Source organism: Coenobita brevimanus, chromosome 51, assembly GCF_032717465.1.
Source record: "Coenobita brevimanus isolate Jiangsu-jjx chromosome 51, ASM3271746v2, whole genome shotgun sequence".
Classification (NCBI taxonomy): domain Eukaryota; kingdom Metazoa; phylum Arthropoda; class Malacostraca; order Decapoda; family Coenobitidae; genus Coenobita; species Coenobita brevimanus.
Window position 1 is genome coordinate 13,041,741 of NC_137004.1, and position 20,237 is coordinate 13,061,977.

The window sequence follows — 20,237 nt, forward strand, 5'->3', positions numbered from 1 at the left end:
GCAACGCAGGTGATGAGTTTGTTGATTACTTCCTGGGCCTTCCTTGATGATGAAATTGTGCAGCATGTCAGCGATGAGACCAATAGGTATGCAGCTCAGTGTGCAGCAGAAGGGCTGGGACCTATTGGCTCACCAAAGCAAGTGTCGTGGTTGCCTGTCGGGATCAGAGAGCTGTATGTGTTTTTTGCACTCATGTTTTTGATGCCCCATATAAAGAGACATGAGTTGGAGGAGTACTGGCTCGTGGATGACATAACTACTATCCCAATATTCGGGAAGTATATGTCACGGGATCGGTTCCGACAGCTGCTTGGATACCTGCACTTCGCTGACAATGACAACCCGTCCCAAACTGACCCTTTGTGGAAAGTGAGGGATTTTCTCAACAGGATTAGGGATCGATTTATGCGATTTTTCAGGCCTATGCAGAAAGTCATCATAGACGAATCCCTGGTATTGTTCAGAGGACGTCTCAAATTCATGCAGTACCGGTACATCCCCAGCAAATGCCACCGCTTTGGGATAAAGTTCTTTGTGCTGTGTGACTGTGAGACGGGGTATATACTAGATTTTGTCATTTACTCGGCTAGCACAATGGATGTGAACAGGAAAGACCCCCTTGGCTTCTCTGGCTCCGTTGTAAAAGTGCTGATGGAGAGGTATTTTGGTGGTAATCATGTGCTGTACACAGACAATTATTACACAGCACCGAAACTCTCCAAATACCTTGCTGAACACGGCATTGGCACTGTTGGCACTGTACGGAGCTATAGGAAAGAGTGGCCTAGTTTCCCCGAAGCATCATCATCATCCAGGGGAGATGTTCACCTGAAGAAGTCAGACAAGCTTCTTGCGATCAGGTGGCATGACAAGAAGGTCGTGAATATGATCAGCACCATCCACAAGGGGGAATTGAAGAGAACTGGGAAGGTCAGCTACAGGACGGGAGAGCCAATCATGAAGCCTGATGCCGTCATTGATTATAATGTAAATATGAGACTTGTTGATTAGTCTGATATGATGATTGGCGAAATCGACTGTCTCAGGAGAAACACCCGATGGTACAGGAAGGCTTGCCTGCACATGCTCGATATGTGCATGCTCAACGCCTTCATTCTCTACAAGACACAAGTTGGGGGCATAAGGCAACCATCACTGAGACAGTTTTCCAAGACTGTCGTGCAGCAGCTACTTGCACGATTTGGTCAGGTGACGGCATTGATCCCGAGGCGACACTCTGACACACAACCTGACCGTCTTGAGTGCCGCAATTACATGAGCCGGCACCAGCTTGTGAAATTGCCTCCTACAGCAGGCGGCAGGTTGTCACAGGGCTGCTGCAGAGTATGTTCAACCACCACACGGAGGCCTAAGACGAGAAAAATGAGCACACACCAGTGCCTTGAATGCCAAGTCGCTCTATGTGTAACTCTGTGCTTTGCCGAGTACCACTCTCTGAGTAAATACTGAAAGTGACAGTGATATATAGTGATGCGACAGTGACGTGCTTTGCCAATAATTGTATAATGGATAATGTAGTAATAAGGGATATTTTGCCTAGAAAATAAAGGAAATATTGGCCAGTATAATAAGTGATATTGTAATAAGAGAATCTGCGGCACTTGTGGAATTCTGCGGCACTTATGTAATTCTGTGATGCGCCAGTGACGCAATATAGTAATAAGTGCATTGTAAATATAATGTATATTGCCCATATTATATGTAAAATAATATTAGAAGTTAGAAAGAATGAAAAGATCGCATGAAACGTCAGTGAGCGGGTGCCACCGCAGTGAAGTGAGGCGCAGCCGCAGTGAAGAGCGGGTGCAGCCGCAGGGAAGTGCCTTTTACCTACCTCAGTGAACACAGAGTGGGTGTTTATCGTATGTACAGTGTTCATATATGTTTATATTACTATTATGAGAGAGTGGTTGGCATTTGGTACTGGTGTGTGGGGCGTAAAATAGTTATTTCACACCCCTCACTTCTAACGGCTCTCCCCGTCCTGTGAAAGTCAACAAAGTCATGAAACCTACATCAATGGAAAGCTGAAGGTTAGTACTTTCTAATGGTACCTTATTTTTTTCTCTAGCTTTATTCTGTGCAGAGTTATTAAGGTTTAAAGGTTTGTTTACATTTGGCTGAAACCCCCGCGGGAGAGGACAGTCAGACCAAAACAATACCCGCGGTTAAAGGGTTAAATTCTCTCCTAAGGAAGTTGACAAACCAGAACATCTATGACAATATTATAAAAGATCAACTGAAGAATAAATTTACGGAGAGACAGAATTCCCTGTTAACCATAAAGACAGCCAGTATTTACCACATCATGCTGTAAGCAAGGATTCAATAACAACTCCCATAAGGATAGTGTTTAAGTGTAGCAGTATAGCGTCCAAAGGATCAGCTAGCTTGAACGATTGCCTATACTGTGGGCCTACACTAACAGAGAATATGTTACTAGGGAATATGTTACTAAAGGCGTGATTCCACCGGGGCAGCATTTCGGCAACATGTGGCATGCCACATTGTCGCATAGGCCAAGTGTGTTCCAACCAGTTCAACACAAGGCAACATGTAGCATGCGACCGTGTGGCATGCAACAGGTGGCAACAAGTTGCCCATAGAATGTGACGCATGCGACAAGATTTTGCCTGTTGTCTGGTGTTGCCGGCCTTCCCACCAGTCGCGGGAAGGATTCGATGTTGAAAGCAACAAGATATATTGGTCTCAAGAAAAAAACGAAGAATTTATAGAAGAATATAGAAAACTTGTTGTTCTATGGGATATACGCTTGGAACAATACAAGAATAACCAGGCTAAACTAGATGCACTGCGGGGATTAGCCAAGAACACACACACACACACACACACGGCATCGTCGGAGGTGGACGTCTGTACCGGCGCTCCATACCAGCTCATCACGGCCAGAGGCATTACCTAAATAAGTATCTTTGAATGAGTCAAGCTCTGTACCAGGTTAGACTAAATGATTTTTCATTATTAGAAGGAAAAGAAATAATAAGTTTAAATAAGACTTGTTCAAACAACAAAGAACCACGATGCGTTGAGTCAGCTGGGTTTGTTTATACTACAGCAAGACGGGGAAAGCGTGCATACTTTGTAAATACACACTCTGTTCATTTAGTTTTACAAAATGGATACATACTTCAGTAAAACAAATTTGGAAAAGAAAAGGGATAAAAGTAAAAAGCAAAATGATGATTTCTACCAAGAACTGGTTGAAGTGGAGACTCACAATAGACTGGTTGAACGTGTACACAAACTAGAAATGGCTTTCAGAAATGAAATTGATGAAATAAAGAAGCAAATGCACTTGCAAAAGGAAGAGTTAGAAAAACTGGGAAGGGAGGCCAATAAGAAAGACACAACCATCAGTGAACTAACAGTGGAATTGAATACCCTTAGGAAGAAGTGAGTGAAATGGGAAGTACAGTAGTTAATCACGAGAGTGTTATGGAAGAGTTAAAAAATGACACAGAGACAATTAGACAAGCAAGCAGTCTTATGGACCAGAGCAGTGATATTGAGGAGAAGATAATACAGGTGAATGAAGCTGTGCAAAGCTACAAAAATGATGTAGAAACCACGTATGCTGAAATGGTGAAAGTAAAGAAAGACTTAGAAACAAGGGTGGAGGAAAAAAACATTCAAAAGGAAGTGAAAAGAATAATCCAAAACAATCCAAAGTTAGTCAGAGATTCAGTAGAAATAAATAAATCAATAGTAATCACTGGTATAGAAGAGGAAGAAATTAAAAACAAAATCACTAGAGACAAAAAGGAGATGGCAAATGTAATGAGCTTACTGAAAGAAGTATCAGAGGAAATCTGTAGTAAAGACATAGAGGAACACAAAAGGTTAGGGAAATACGAGAAAAGCAAGACAAGACCTCTAAAGGTGACTTTCCAGAGTGTACTCGTAAACACTGTGGAAGAGATACTAAAAAATGCAAAGAATCTTATGGAAAAAGAGGAGTTCAAAAATGTATGGATAAAAAGATGTCTAACACAAGAGGAACTGGAATTACTGAAAGAGAAAAGGGAGGAAGCAAAAACAAAAAATCAGGGAAGATCAGAAGAGGACAAGAAGAAATTTTTTTACAAAGTAATAGGATTGCAGGTACGAAAGTGGTACACAAACAGGATGGAAGAAAAAGGAGGAAGTTAGTAGAACCATGTCATGACAAGTATATAAAGAAGATGATAAAGTTGACGTACTCAAATGTGGATGGAATGGTATCTAAATTACTAGAGATGAATGACTATGTCAGAGAAAATGAACCACAAATGATATGCCTAACTGAGACAAAATTAACACCAAGGATATCCAATGACATACTAAACTTAGAGGAATACAATAAATGGAGAAGAGACAGACATTTAAAAAAAGGAGGAGGAATTATAATATTAACTAAGAAAAATCTAAAAGTCAAGGAAATAAACCTAGATATACCATCACAAGTAGAACTGATTGCAGTAGAGATCGACACATCTGAAGGTAAAGTAATTGTAGCCAATTTGTATATGCCACCCAGATCAAACACATGGGAAAGAGACGAATATGAGGACCTGGCAGAGAGTACAATTCAGAGTATAAGATCCTTGCTACATAAAATGGAAGAGAAATCGGAAAGAATTATACTAACTGGGGATTTCAATACAAATATAAACTGGAATACTCTAGATATAAATAGCCAAGAAAGCTGTTGGGACCAAAAGCTCCTGGATCTCGTGCAAGAGTTTTTCTTAACGTACCATGTGAGGGAAACCACTAGAAAAAGAGGACTTGATGTACCTTCAGTGCTAGATCTAATATTTACTAGGCAAGAAAATGACATTGACAGTTTAATATATCGCCCTCCACTCGGCAAAAGCGATCATGCAGTACTAAATTATAACTTCAGGATAGCATATGACATAGTAAACAGCAATGACAGTTACAAAAAGAGACTAAACTATAAAAAGGGAAATTATCAAGACCTAAAGAAGTATTTCTTAGAAGTTGATTGGGAAAATGAGCTTAGAGGACAAGATTTAAATGCTGTATATAAAAATTTTTGTGAATTTTATGAAATAGGAGTCCAGAAGTACATCCCACAGCACAAAGAAGCAGATAAGAAAATACAGAAATGGTTCAATACAGAATGTAAAAAATCAAAAGAAAGAAGAGATTTGTTGTGGAATAGATACAGAAGACACAATAGTGAAAGAGCGTATAATAATTACAAACAGGCAAGAAACGACTATACAAGAATAAGGAGGGAAGCCCAAAAACAGTTTGAGGAGGATATAACAAATAAAAGTAGTGATCAACCAAAGCTGTTTTACAGCTATATCAGAAGCAAAACCAAAGTAAAAGATATAATACAATCCATCACGGACGAGGGAATCACTTATACACAAGAGAAAGATATTTGTGAAGCACTAAATAAGAATTTCCAATTAGTTTTTACAGAAGAAAAAAATTTTCAGAGGGAATATGTGGAACACGCATGTCCACACATACTACCAGATATACAAATAGCAGAAAAAGTAATACAAGAGGAGTTAAGTAGATTAGACAGAGGAAAAGCAAGTGGTCCTGATGAAATTTCATGTTGGGTGTTACGAGAATGTGCAAAGGAGTTAAGTAAACCATTATTTTTAATTTTCAAGAAATCCTTGAGTCAAGGGAAACTACCTGATATTTGGAAAAAAGCAAATATAGTCCCCTTATTCAAGAGAGGAAATAGACAAAATCCTCTCAACTACCGACCAGTATCACTGACCAGTGTTGTAAGCAAGGTATTAGAAAAACTTATAAGAAAAGCTTGGGTAAATCATCTAGAAGAACACAGTATGATAACAGAAAGACAGTTTGGTTTCAGAAAAGGAAAATCATGTGTTACTAATCTGTTGAGCTACTATGACAGAGTAACAAACACAATACAGGAAAGGGAAGGATGGGTGGACAGTATCTATTTAGATTTCAAGAAAGCTTTTGACACAGTACCACACCAAAGACTTTTATGGAAGCTGTACCATCAAGGAGGAATTCGAGGCAAACTGTTTTGTTGGATGCAAGACTTTCTCATAAAAAGAGAAATGAGGACAGTACTAAGAGGAAACTACTCATCATGGAAAGAAGTGACTAGTGGAGTACCACAGGGTTCGGTGCTGGCACCAATCATGTTTCTAGTGTACATAAATGATATAAACAGTAACACTGGAAATGAGAGCTATCTGAATATGTTTGCAGATGATGCAAAAATACAAAGGAGAATTACTAGCACAGACTCTTGTAGGGAGCTACAAGAAGAATTAAATAAACTTCATGAATGGAGTAGTACATGGCAAATGGAATTCAGTGTGGACAAGTGTCATGTAATCAAGTTTGGTAAAAGTGGAAAAAGACCTAATTGGGATTATAAGTTAGGAAATAAAACCCTATACACATCAGAAAGAGAGAAAGACCTAGGTGTGATTATCAATAACAGACTATCTCCGGCTGACCACATCAGCGAGAAGGTACGGAACATGTATACACTGCTTGCAAATATGAGAATAGCATTCACATACATAAATGAAGACATGCTAAGAAGGATAATAACATCATTCATTAGACCAACCCTTGAATATGCATCAGTAGTCTGGAGTCCTCATCTTAAAAAGCATATAGACAAGATTGAAAAAGTTCAAAGGGCCGCTACAAGATGGATACCAAGCTTAAGGGACCTAAGCTACGAAGAAAGACTAAATAAACTGAATCTACCAACACTACAGGAGAGAAGGAAAAGAGGTGACATGATAATGCTATATAAGTGCATATCAGGAAAGGAGAAAATAGACATAAATGATTACTTAACATATGGAGAAGCATCAGCAAGAGGACACTGCAAAAAACTGCATAAGGAGAGGTGATAAAGACGTAAGGAAATTCAGTTTCCCAAACAGAGCAATTGATCAATGGAATGCACTACCGAATGAAATAGTGTGTGCCAAAACAATTCACAAATTTAAGGATATGTACGATAAATATGGTCTAAGACACGGGACAATACGAGCTTGACTCATTCCTGTAAAGATACAATTAGGTAAGAACAATTAGGTAAGGTAAGAACACACACACACACACACACACACACACACAGTCTCTCTCTCTCTCTCGCTGTCCACTTTTGTCGCTTCTCCTCTCTCTTCCTTACTTCTCTTCTCTCCTTCCCCCCCCCTCTCTCTCTCTCTCTCTCTCTCTCTCTCTCTCTCTCCGCCAGTCCTAATACTGTGCCAACACAAGCAAATCTTTCTTCTGTTACATTATTCTCTCTATTCTGTCTCTTGTTAAGCTAAGGTACGGTACTTCAGAAAATTTTTGCATTCGTGCCTTCTTCTTGACGGAGGGCACTCAGCATTCGTCTTTCTATACATTCAAACCTTTTTATTAGTTATTCGGCAGTGTGTGTGTGTGTGTGTGTGTGTGTGTGTGTGTGTGTGTGTGTGTGTATGTTCTTACCTAATTGTATCTTTACAGGAATGAGTCAAGCTCGTACTGTCCCGTGTCTTAAACCATATTTATCGTACATATCCTTAAATTTGTGAATTGTTTTGGCACACACTATTTCATTCGGTAGTGCATTCCATTGATCAATTGCTCTGTTTGGGAAACTGAATTTCCTTACGTCTTTATCACCTCTCCTTATGCAGTTTTTTGCAGTGTCCTCTTGCTGATGCTTCTCCATATGTTAAGTAATCATTTATGTCTATTTTCTCCTTCCCTGATATGCATTTATATAGCATTAGCATGTCTTCATTTATGTATGTGAATGCTATTCTCATATTTGCAAGCAGTGTATACATGTTCCGTACCTTCTCGCTGATGTGGTCAGCCGGAGATAGTCTGTTATTGATAATCACACCTAGGTCTTTCTCTCTTTCTGGTGAGTATAGGGTTTTATTTCCTAACTTATAATCCCAATCAGGTCTTTTTCCACTTTTACCAAACTTGATTACATGACACTTGTCCACAATTGAATTCCATTTGCCTTGTATTACTCCATTCATGAAGTTTATTTAATTCATCTTGTAGCTCTTTACAAAAGTCTATGTTAGTAATTCTCCTTTGTATTTTTGCATCATCTGCAAACATATTCAGATAGCCCTCATTTCCAGTGTTACTGTTTATATCATTTATATACACTAAAAACATGATTGGTGCCAGCACTGAACCCTGTGGTACTCCACTAGTCACTTCTTTCCATGATGAGTAGTTTCCTCTTAGTACTGTTCTCATTTCTCTTTTTATGAGAAAGTCTTGCATCCAACAAAACAGTTTGCCTCGAATTCCTCCTTGATGGTACAGCTTCCATAAAAGTCTTTGGTGTGGTACTGTGTCAAAAGCTTTCTTGAAATCTAAATACTGTAGATACTGTCCACCCATCCTTCCCTTTCCTGTATTGTGTTTGTTACTCTGTCATAGTAGCTCAACAGATTAGTAACACATGATTTTCCTTTTCTGAAACCAAACTGTCTTTCTGTTATCATACTGTTTTCTTCTAGATGATTTACCCAAGCTTTTCTTATAAGCTTTTCTAATACCTTGCTTACAACACTGGTCAGTGATACTGGTCGGTAGTTGAGTGGATTTTGTCTATTTCCTTTCTTGAATAAGGGGACAATATTTGCTTTTTTCCAAATATCAGGTAGTTTACCTTGACTCAAGGATTTCTTGAATATTAAAAATAATGGTTTACTTAACTCCTTTGCACATTCTCGTACTACCCAACATGAAATTTCATCAGGACCACTTACTTTTCCTCTGTCTAATCTACTTAACTCCTCCTGTATTACTTTTTCTGCTATTTGTATATCTGGTAGTATGTGTGGACATGCGTGTTCCACATAGTCCCTCTCAAAATTTTTTTCTTCTGTAAAAACTAATTGGAAATTCTTATTTAGTGCTTCACAAATATCTTTCTCTTGTGTATAAGTGATTCCCTCGTCCGTAATGGATTGTATTATATTTTTTACTTTGGTTTTGCTTCTGATATAGCTGTAAAACAGCTTTGGTTGATCACTACTTTTATTTATTATATCCTCCTCAAACTGTTTTTGGGCTTCCCTCCTTATTCTTGTATAGTCGTTTCTTGCCTGTTTGTAATTATTATACGCTCTTTCACTATTGTGTCTTCTGTATCTATTCCACAACAAATCTCTTCTTTCTTTTGATTTTTTACATTCTGTATTGAACCATTTCTGTATTTTCTTATCTGCTTCTTTGTGCTGTGGGATGTACTTCTGGACTCCTATTTCGTAAAATTCACAGAATTTTTTATATACAGCATTTAAATCTTGTCCTCTAAGCTCATTTTCCCAATCAACTTCTAAGAAATACTTCTTTAGGTCTTGATAATTTCCCTTTTTATAGTTTAGGCTCTTTTTGTAACTGTCATTGCTGTTTACTGTCATATGCTATCCTGAAGTTATAATTTAGTACTGCATGATCGCTTTTGCCGAGTGGAGGGTGATATATTAAACTGTCAATATCATTTTCTTGTCTAGTAAATATTAGATCTAGCACTGACGGTACATCAAGTCCTCTTTTTCTAGTGGTTTCCCTCACATGTTGCGTTAGGAAGAACTCTTGCACGAGATCCAGGAGCTTTTGGTCCCAACAGCTTTTTTAGCTAATTATATCTAGAGTATTCCAATTTATATTTGTATTGAAATCCCCAGTTAGTATAATTCTTTCCGATTTCTCTTCCATTTTATGTAGTAATGATCTTATACTCTGAATTGTACTCTCTGCCAGGTCCTCATATTCGTCTCTTTCCCATGTGTTTGATCTGGGTGGCATGTACAAATTGGCTACAATTACTTTACCTTCAGATGTGTTGATCTCTACTGCAATCAGTTCTACTTGTGATGGTATATCTAGTTTTATTTCCTTGACTTTTAGATTTTTCTTAGTTAATATTATAATTCCTCCTCCTTTTTTAAAATTTCTGTCTCTTCTCCATATATTGTATTCCTCTAAGTTTAGTATGTCATTGGATATCCTTGGTGTTAATTTTGTTTCTCTGACATAATCTTTCATCTCTAGTAATTTAGATACCATTCCATCCACATTTGAGTACATCAACTTTATCATCTTGTTTATATACTTGTCATGACATGGTTCTACTACCTTCCTCCTTTTTCTTCCATCCTGTTTGTGTACCACTTTCGTACCTGCAATCCTATTACTTTGTAGAAAAAATTTCTTCTTCTCCTCTTCTGATCTTCCCTCATTTTTTGTTTTTGCTTCCTCCCTTTTCTCTTTCAGTAATTCCAGTTCCTCTTGTGTTAGACATCTTTTTATCCATACATTATTGAACTCTTTTTCCATAAGATTCTTTGCATTTTTTAGTATCTCTTCCACAGTGTTTACACTCTGGAAAGTCACCTTTAGAGGTCTTGTCTTGCTTTTCTCGTATTTCCCTAACCTTTTGTGTTCCTCTATGTCTTTACTACAGATTTCCTCTGATACTTCTTTCAGTAAGCTCATTACATTTGCCATCTCCTTTTTGTCTCTTGTGATCTTGTTTTTTACTTCTTCTTCTTCTTCTATATCAGTGATTTCTATAGATTTGTTTATATCTACTGAATCTCTGACTAACTTTGGATTGTTTTGGATTATTCTTTTCACTTCCTTTTTAATGCTTTTTTCCTCCACCCTTGTTTCTAAGTCTTTCTTTACTTTCACCATTTCAGCATACGTGGTTTCTACATCATTTTTGTAGCTTTGCACAGCTTCATTCACCTGTGTTATCTTCTCCTCAATATCATTGCTCTGGTCCATAAGACTGCTTGCTTGCCTAATTGTCTCTGTCATTTTTTAACTCTTCCATAACACTCTCGTGATTGACTACTGTACTTGCCATTTCACTCACTTTCTTCCTAAGTGTACTCAATTCCACTGTTAGTTCACTGATGGTTGTGTGTGTGTGTGTGTGTTTTACACGGTATCTACTTGTGTGATTTTTTAAGCTCTGTCTGTCTACATATCTGTGTGTCTGTCTGTTACATCGTGTTGACAACTGGCTCAGATTTTGTTGAATCGGTGGAAATGGTTTTGTGGCATTCAACATAAACAATGACATGTAGCATGCTACATGAAACAATAATGTTGACTTGTCGCAGTCAGCATGTCTCATGGTGGAATGCCGCATTCAACATAAATGTTGAAAGCCAGAAAAGTCGCATGCTACATGTTGCTTGTGTTGCCCCGGTGGAATCGCGCCTTAAGATTTAGAGAGAAACCTTATGCTTATAAAGCAGACATTAGTAAGGCTTTTCTCAGAATAGGATCAGACATGGGGTAATAGTAATATTTAATAGTAATAGTAATAGACTATTACAGGGTTTTCAAAGTAATAGTAATAGTAATAGTAATAGATCACAAGTTCCTGGCTGTAATAGTAATTGTAATAGTAATAGAAGGCAAAGTAACAGATAATTGTCTATTACTTTCCCATTACAGACACTTCTTTAATACCGTTTACCATAATCAATAAAAACAGCCTTCTCACTTTGGTTACCTGTTGGCTGCTCTCCAAGCTGCAGGTACACCACAGGAGACCGTGCAGAATGGAGAGTGGTCAACAGGCCATCAGGTGATCTACTGTAGACACACTTGTGCATTCAGTGGAACAGCCTCCCAACGATAATGAAAATAAAAACCATTTTCAATTTAATTAATACCGCTATCATAAATAATATATTAATAGTAATATTACTAATAGATGACCAAGTAATAGTAATAGTAATAGATGACCACTAAAGTAATTATAATAGTAATATAATAGAGAGCAATTGAAATTAGTAGTAATAGTAGTAGTAATAGAAACCCAGTAATAGACCCCATGTCTGAATAGGATTGAGAAAAGAGGATTTGAGATGTACAAAATTCCTCTGACCTCAAGACCCTCAAAATCAGGATCGTCCATTGAAAACTTACTGTTTCAGATCGGTGCCCTCTGGCTCTTGTGCTAATCTTTTCCTACTATACAACACTTTGAAGCATCATTTGGAAATGCCAAATGCCCAAAAATAGGACAGGCTTTCTATATGGATAATTTACAAGGTGTTGCTGATACAGAGACGGGAGCATTGAAGGTTTATGAAGTTGCCAATTCCAAATGTAGGAAGGCAAATTAATTTGCCGTTACAGAGCTGGGATACAAATTCACCAGTGCTGGGAACGCTACTCATAAAAAGTAGCGGCGCTCCCATTCCCGTTACTAGATCGAAAAAGTAGTGGCGTTACTGGTTTCGCTACTTGATACGAAATGTAGCAGCGCTCCCGCTCCTGTTACTTTGGATAAGAAAAAGGTACACGAAGGAAAGGTTAACAAAAATCTGTTATATAGTAATACACTATATACTGTTTTGATCATATTAGTCAGTCTGAGTGGTTATGTTGCGTACTAGTAATGTGAGTATATACATATATTGAAAAAAAAAAAATCATACATGTCGGTGTCACTTTAATGCAGCTTAGAGCCAAAGGCACAAGAAAAAGCTATTCACTGTATAATGTAACAAATGTTCTTTTACACTCTTACCTAGTACTGTATACCTACTGAAAGTAACATACGTAAATAAAATGCAAAAAAAAAAAAAAAAATGTGGCCTACCATTGATACATATTTAGATTTATTATATTTTCAGTGATACCTATTTAAGATATGTACGAAAACTAAAGTAAAAATGACCTGGGGCTTTCTTTTAAAAGGCTATTTATACAATAGCAATGTTTTTTTTTTTTTTCCATTACTTTAAACTGAAAGAAACACACTGTTACGAAATAATAACGTAGAGAGTAAGAATTAGTCTGAAAGAGAGAGTGAGGGAGGGAGCGGGAGTTAGAGACGGGGATAGTTAGAGGTGTGTGTGTTCTTACCTAATTGTTCTTACCTTATTGTATCTTTACAGGAATGAGTCAAGCTCGTACTGTTCCGTGTCTTAAACCATATTCATCGTACATATCCTTAAATTTGTGAATTGTTTTGGCACACACTATTTCATTCGGTAGTGCATTCCACTGATCAATTGCTCTGTTTGGGAAACTGAATTTCCTCACGTCTTTATCACCTCTCCTTATGCAGTTTCTTGCAGTGTCCTCTTGCTGATGCTTCCCCGTATGTTAAGTAATCATTTATGTTTATTTTCTCCTTTCCTGATATGCATTTATATAGCATTATCATGTCACCTCTTTTCCTTCTCTCCTGTAGTGTTGGTAGATTCAGTTTATTTAGTCTTTCTTCGTAGCTTAGATCCCTTAAGCTTGGTATCCATCTTGTAGCGGCCCTTTGAACTTTTTCAATCTTGTCTATGTGTTTTTTGAGATGAGGACTCCAGACTACTGATGCATATTCCAGGGTTGGTCTGATGAATGATGTTATTATCCTTCTTAGCATGTCTTCATTTATGTATGTGAATGTTGTTCTTATATTTGCAAGCAGTGTATACATGTTCCGTACCTTCTCGCTGATGTGGTCAGCCGGAGATAGTCTGTTATTGATAATCACACCTAGGTCTTTCTCTCTTTCTGATGTGTATAGGGTTTTATTTCCTAACTTATAATCCCAATCAGGTCTTTTTCCACTTTTACCAAACTTGATTACATGGCACTTGTCCACATTGAATTCCATTTGCCTTGTATTACTCCATTCAGGAAGTTTATTTAATTCATCTTGTAGCTCTTTACAAGGATCTGTGTTAGTAATTCTCCTTTGTATTTTTGCATCATCTGCAAACATATTTAGATAGCTTTCATTTCCAAAATTACTGTCTATATCATTTGTATACACTAAAACATCATTGGTGCCAACAATGAGCCTTGTGGTACTCTACTAGTCACTTCTTTCCATGATGAGTAGTTTCCCCTTAGTACTGTTCTCATTTCTCTTTTTTTGAGAAAATCTAGCATCCAACAAAACAGTTTGCCTCGAATTCCTCCTTGATGGTACAGTTTCCATAATAGTCTTTGGTGTGGTATTGTCAAATGCTTTCTTGAAATCTAAATAGATACTGTCAACCCATCCTTCTCTTTCCTGTATTGTGTCTGTTACTTTGTCATAGTACCTCAACAGATTAGTAACACATGATTTTCCTTTTCTGAAACCAAACTGTCTTTCTGTTATCATATTGTGTTCTTCTAGATGATTTACCCAAGCTTTTCTTATATGCTTTTTAATACCTTGCTTACAACACTGGTGTGTGTGTGTGTGTGTGTGTGTGTGTGTGTGTGTGTGTGTGTGTGTGTGTGTGTGTGTGTATTAGCATTGCCTACATCTAACTGACATCCGTAATTGACAGAATTGACAGAAGTATTATTTTTCTTCACTAATAAATACAACCAAACCGTCGGCATATCTGTATGCACTCACCGACTCCGGACCTCGTATTCGTCGCGTGAGTAGCGAGGAGCGCGGTAACGAGTGAGTACAGGCAAAAAAGTAGTGGCGCTCTCAGTTCCGCTACTGGCTAAAAAAAAGTAATGGCGTTACCACCATCACTATTAAAATAGTGGCGGCGCTATGTAGCGTCGCTATTAATAGCGGCTCTATTCCCAGCTTTGAAATGCACTGCTTTTAAACAATAGAATACAAGAGAACTATCCAAATATTGACATTCCCAAAACTCAAAATGTGTTGGGTCATAACAGGGATACAAGGGCTGGTGAAATAAGTTTAAAACTAAGTTCTCTGATGTCACCATCACCAAGAGGTCCTTGTTAAGTCAGGTCTCCATGTTATTTGACCCTGTAGGATTGGTCAGTCCCATTGTTATTAGGGGCACATATTTAGTGCAAGAGGCTTGGAGAGAAAAATTGGACTGGGACACTAAATTAGGTGAGACATGTTGAACAATGAGAACAGCTTAGAAAGGAATCTGAAAGATCATCAAGCATATGTATTTCCAGGCAGATAACAGCAACAAGCAGTCACTTTTGCATATATTTTGTGATGCTTCTCAAAAGGCATACAGAGCAGTAGCTTATTGTGCAACAGATTTTTTTTTTTTTTTTATGTGACCGGCTCTGGGCATAGGCTTCACAGCCTGCTTTCAAGGCCCAGTAGTCCTCCTACGTACCGCACACCTCTACATGTCCACTTCGGCGCTAACACCCACCGTCCATACTGAATACATGCTAGGGCTGTCTCATACAGGACTGGTGTATTGGTATAGTAAGATCATTATGTCCAAAGCCGGAGTTAAACCAATTAAAGGAAGAACCCTGCCTCAAATGGAATTGGCTTCCACAGAAGCAGGAACTACATTGGTCAGGTATATAACGACTACTCTTGATACTCAGTTTGAGGATATTTATATATGGACTGACAGTGAGATTTGTCTTTACTAAATAGGAAAGGAGGACAGTAAGTTTCTTTTCGTCAGGAATAGAGTGAATACTATAGAAGAAATGTCTTCCAAATTTAAATTTATGCATGTATCCTCCAAGCAAAACCCAGCTAAAGAGGCTCGACAGTAAAGAGACTGATCAGAGATGACTTGTGGTTTAAAGATCCTAAATGGTTACTTACTAAAGAATGGCCTGAGCAGAAACAATAGAGTATTGCTGAGGTTTGTGTTGCAAACTTGGATCCTGTAGTACGTGAGCCAGATGTGATCAACATAAGTAGATTTTCATCACTAAGACAACTTCTTAACACTACTAAATTTGTTGTAAATTTGTAAAATAAGAAGGTGGGGTTTGAGGAGTTTGATCCCATGGAATATTGGCTGAAAAGGCTTCAAAGAAAATATTATGGAGAAATTTTTGAACTTTTATGCCATGGCACTAGCAGCAGTAATAAGCTGATAAGAGGTTTGGGATTATTCTTTGACGGAAAAGGTCTAATCAGATGCCGTGGCAGAATAGCAAAGGCTGATTTGCCTCTCCAAACTAGACATCCCATATTGTTACCCAAGAATGATTATTTTATACAATTAACTGTTAAGGAAGCCCATGAGTTAACTCTTCATGGAGGTGTGCTGCAGACTTTCGCTCGAGTGCGAGAAAGGTATTGGATTCTTAAGTGTAGCCAGGTTGTAATGAAATATCTGTAGAGTTGCATTATATGTAGGAGGTATGAACAACGACCATATGACTATACAGGACCATCTGCTTTACCAGAGGATAAGGTAGATACAAGTCGGCCCTTCAAAGTAACTGAGGTTGATTACACAGGGGCTATAACTGTTGCGGGTGAGGGAACTCCCCAAAAGGTGTATTTATGTTTGTTTACTTGCACCTACACAAGGGCAGTTTATCTAGAACTGGCGGAAGATTTAAGTTCAAAGACATTCCTGAACATATTCAGAAGATTTGCAGCTAGAAGGTCATGTCCTAGTGTATTAATATGCAACAACGGAACCAAATTCCTTGGATCATCACATCTAAATTAAGCATAATGAATGACTCAAAGGTTAAGTCAACAATGGGAATCCGAAATTGTACTTGGCAGGTCATAGCTCCTTGAGCACCATGGCAAAATGGATTCACTGAATGAATGATGCGCATTGTGAGGAGCTGCCTCAGGAAAACCTTACACAGAACTAAGATCACTAGAGAGAAGCTGAGAACAGTACTAACTGAAACTGAGGCTAGGATTAATGATAGAACTTTAACCTATCTGGATGATACTAGCATATCTATTGAGGCTTTGACACCAGCTCATATGTTGTGTGGCAGAAAGCTCCATCCGGTGCCTTGTGTAGATATCCAGGAGGAAGTAGATGATCCCACGATAGAGAATAATGAAATAGAACAACATCTGCGTGAGGGATATCAACGTCTGAAAAAGGTATTGAACATCTGGAATAGACATTGGGGCGAAGATTATCTTTTGAGCATAAGAGAGAGATTTTACGGGGCTCAGGCCGCCAGCAACAAGTCAATCATAAACATAGGAGATGTGGTCTTAGCAAAAGCAGAACAACCAAGATCCCAGTGGCCATTAGCTAAAGTCATCTCAACACATCCAGATTCGGAGGGGGTGCTGAGACTTATAAAAATTAAATATAGGGGACATATCAATATAAAAACCATTGATAAATTGGTGCCCCATGAGTTAACAGCTACCCCAGAGACTGTGAATGGTGGAGAACATTTGGGTCAAGATGTGTGACCTAGAAGGGCCGCAGCACGGGGTTCCCGAGATTTATGGGGAGATCTCCTGGCTAGGGGTCACATTACATGATACAGCGTATCATTTTTCGCGTGGCCCCAAAATTGTGGGAAATATTTTCCCCCAGGGCAAGTATCTGTGCTAGTGGTATTTGCACTCTTCATATTTTTAGTTGTACCTGTTGAAAGCAGATGAAAAACCCAGAGAACGTATGTTACTAATTCGAGTGGTTTATTATCCCAGAGATTTAGCTCTAGTGCTCGTTAATAATACGTATTGTTAGTAAATTAAATACTACTGCATTTAACCTTTGTGGACAACTATACTGTAAATACGTGTAAATACTTAGGAAGTTTCCATTGCCATGACTGCGCCTGCATAGTAGGATGACGTGGTGTCCTGATGGGAAAACGGAGCAGGGTCTAACATATCTTGACATAGATAGTGAATGTTTGGCTTTAGTTTTATTGAAAACTGTTATGCTAGGAGTTTTTAGGTCGACATCTCGTCCTAAGAACACTAGCTACTGAGCCGGGGTTTTCTTTCAAGTCTGGAACTAGATTACACTATGAGAGGAACAGGGCGTAAAAACTCTGGTCAACCAACCTTACAGTACACCACTGAATACAGTGTGAATACAATTTGGTCACAGTACACTATACAGGTTCAGAAGTACTGTCTGGACCGGAGGATCTTGTCGGGGCTGCTGAAGTCTCGGGCTGCCTGTAGGTGTTGGCCAGGTGTGGGAGGGGTCCTGCCAGGTGTGCCTTCCCTTAGAGGGCACGGGACTACTCTCGGGGGCCGCATCGTCTGGAGTGGGCTGCTGGGCGGTGTGGAGAGGGGGCCTTCTCGGCTGGGACCGAACAGGGAGAGTAGGTGCACTTGTCTGTGCCCACTCTGGGGAGGAGGTCATCGTCCAATGGGACTGGGGAGGTCACACCCTGGGATCCTGGGGGCGCCTCAGGGAGTCCGGGGACTGCGGTCTCCCTCGGGTCGGGTCGCCGTAAGGGATGATCTGGGGCGTCTTCTCCTTCGGAAGTCCAACAGCTGGTGGTCTCACCTGGGCACCAGCTGCACTGCTCGAACCCCCAGGGTCATGATGGGGCCTTGCCAGACCTCCTCCAGGTGTAGCTCCTCCCGGGGGCTGCCTCTGTGGGGAGAACAGGAGGGATGTCCCGCTCGGCCACAGGAGGGGTGGGCCAAACAAGGAACGTCCTCCGGAGGGGAAGTCATAGGGGGTGAGAGACGAGTGGTGTCTGTGCTCTCCCTGGTGTGACTAGTGGCCGTCACTGAGGTCCCAAGGGCAGCAGGGGTAGGGTGGCTAGTGGCCGTCCCTCTCCTGCCAGTGGGGCTAATGACTGTCACCAGGGCTCGACTTCCTGACAGGACTGAGGGCGAGATGCAGCTAGTGGCTGTCACCTGTCAATTGGTGCAGCTAGTGGCCGTCACCGGAGTCCTATTGGGCGAGGTGCAGCTAGTGGTCGTCACCTGTCCTCTGATGCGGCTAGTGCCCATTGCCGGGGCCTCATTCCCCGACTGGACTGTGGGCTGGGTGCTGTTAGTGGCCGTCACTGAGGTCCTGTGAGGGGAGGGAATTGCAGCTAGTGGCCGTCACTTGCCTGCTGGTGCGGCTTGTGGCCATCACTGAGGTCCAACTCCTGGAGGCAGCTGCAGAAGGAGAGCGGGCAATGGCCATCTCTCCCCTAGTGCAGCTAGTGGCCATCACTCAGGTGCTGTCTGGGACTGAGATATCAGCCCCACCCCAAACATGGCAAGGGCTGGTCCGGCTGGAGAGTAGTGCACCAGCACTGTGCAGTTCTCATCGGGTCCATTGAGGGGAAAAGCGGCGCAAGGTAATAGGGGACATAGACGCATACTGCCTGGGCATTGCATGCACCCTCACAGCCTCTCCGTGGTCTCCCCCTGGGGTGGGTGTCACGACATCCCTGTGGTGTCTCATTGTGGTGGACATTTCAAAACTAACATTAAGTTGGATTTTCCTTGTAAATTTCATGAAGTAATTCACTGTATTTAGGTAATTGTAACTAAATAATATTTGGCATCTCTGAATCCTGTAAGGGGAGAGAGACTTGCCATTTTTTCATTCTGTTCCTAAGGCTCGTTCGAGCCGCACCACGTAAAAACAAGCACCGAGGGCACTTGGAAAGGCCCAGGCAAACCCGAGACCTCAAGCCTGTTGTCATCTGTTATTCCAACTCTAGCTAAGTAACCTTTATGATTTGACCAAATCGGAGGAACTAGCTAGGATATAAGGAGATAATTACTGGTGAGTTAGAGTATTAGTTATTCCCTAATTTCCTAAGAGACTTCTAGTATTTAAATTTATTTTGTTGTCAGACTAACACTCGTCAGAAAAGAGAGTGCAAAACATTTCTGACACCATCCCTCCATCTCATCCTTGGCCTTCCTCTCCCTCTCGCCTCCACCTCACTCACATACACTCTGCTTGTCAGTCTTTCGCTCTCCATCCTCACCATATGGCCAAACCACCTCAGTGTATTTCTCCTAACACTTTCTATCACATCCACATCCACATCACAATGCTTATTTGCTTCCTCATTTGTCAGACTGTATCTCCATGTGACTCCACATGCTCCTCACAAATAACTCATTTCCACTGCTCTCAATCTTGATTTGTGTCCCTCCAACAAGGTCCAAGCTTCACTTCCATACATTTGAGTTGGTATCACAATACTGTCATACAGCGACTTTTTTACTTCCATGTTCCTTATCACTTCTTTCAAAGAACCAGCAACCTTTCTCCCTTGTTGAACCTTATCAAGCATTAAATTTTACCCTCTAAACTTCCATCCTTACTCATCGCACTACCCAAGTACTTAGATGCACTCACATTTTCTATTTCCTCATCCAACCTCACTGTACGTTCAGTGACTATTCCTCTCGAAGACCATAACTCTACTCTTCTCTACATTCACCTTTAGATTCTGTTTCTTACACACTCTCCCAGACTCATTCTGCAAGCCCTGCAGCTCTCCTTTATCTTCATTTAACACAGTATCATCTGCAAACAACAGTACAGGGA